The 1244-nt window shown below is 34.2% G+C and overlaps 1 protein-coding gene across 1 annotated transcript in view; it reads left to right on the forward strand.

Moving 5' to 3' along the window:
• The window catches only part of LOC107082320 (protein sidekick-2-like), a 624909-nt gene that overhangs the window by 606182 nt on the left and 17483 nt on the right, over positions 1–1244 (forward strand). The gene's annotated exons all lie outside the window — the stretch shown is intronic.

Raw genomic sequence — 1244 nt, forward strand, 5'->3', positions numbered from 1 at the left:
GCCTTAATGTGCAGGGTGACCAATCAGGTGTTAGATAACACCTGATTGGTCACATGACACATTTATATATTTAATTCCTTATTTATTTTATGAATTACACATTTAATTAATTGTTTATCGCTGTATTTATTTATTTAATTGTGGCACTTTATATTAGTGACGTGGTTTTAATTAACTGAATGACACATTTATTTATTTAATTCCACATTTAATTAATTATTCACACATTTAATTATTTATTTAATGCTGTATTTATTTATTCAATTTTGGCACTTTTTATCCTCCATAATTTACTGCACCTAGAAAAAAACATTCTTACTCTTACTTCTTATGTTTGTCAGATTTCAACCTTAATCATTGAAATATTTATAGTTTTTGATGTGATTGGCCAACACAAACTAGTGCATAATTGTAAGTTGGATTGTTGGGATAAGAGTCTTTAATAAACCCTTTGAGTCAATATTTATGAAACCACTATTTAGCACAGTTGCAGCTGCAGGACTTTAGTGTTTTTTTCTGTAGCAGCTGTACACATCTAGAGATTAGATTGTTTGCTCATCTTTCTTTGTAAAATCACTTTTCCTCTTATTAGAGGAAGAGATGATTCGATGTAAAGCGTTCCTTTGTAGCTCTGTATGTTTAGAGCCGTCGTCCAGCTGGAGGGGGAACTTTTGCTCCAGCCTGAAGTCTTTAATCTTGCAGAGGTGGTTTTTTTTTTTACCTTTTCACAAAAAATAAGGGCTTGATCTTCATTTTTATTTGATTTCAATTCAATCTTTTTATATGGTCCCAATTCACAACACATAGCATCTCAAGGCACTTTACAAAGACAACGCAGTCAGATTGGTAAAAAATGTCTATCTGATTGCATAGAGTCATTGACTTGCAGGACATGATCCTCCTGGATGAGCTCGCAGCAGCGATATTCGCTTACATTTTGTTGTTGACTCTTCTGCAAACCCTCACACCCAATCTCTGACCGTGACTGGCTGGATGTGCTCTCTTCATCCTTCATACCTTATTTTTTTCATAGAAACTATATTCCAGTGAATGTGAACAGTGAAAGAGAGGCTTCTCTCTATCACCCTGCAGAGAGGTGTTGGCTGCGCTGCAACACCTTTGTTTCTACACTGCAAAAAATTTCAATCTTAATGAGGAGGTTTCTTGAATTGAGGAGGTAAGTGAGACACTTTGCCAATGGAACAAGATCATTAACATTTAAAATAAGAAAAAAATAATTGCAT

The sequence above is a fragment of the Cyprinodon variegatus genome, unplaced genomic scaffold (assembly GCF_000732505.1).
Source record: "Cyprinodon variegatus isolate N-32 unplaced genomic scaffold, C_variegatus-1.0 Scaffold50, whole genome shotgun sequence".
Classification (NCBI taxonomy): domain Eukaryota; kingdom Metazoa; phylum Chordata; class Actinopteri; order Cyprinodontiformes; family Cyprinodontidae; genus Cyprinodon; species Cyprinodon variegatus.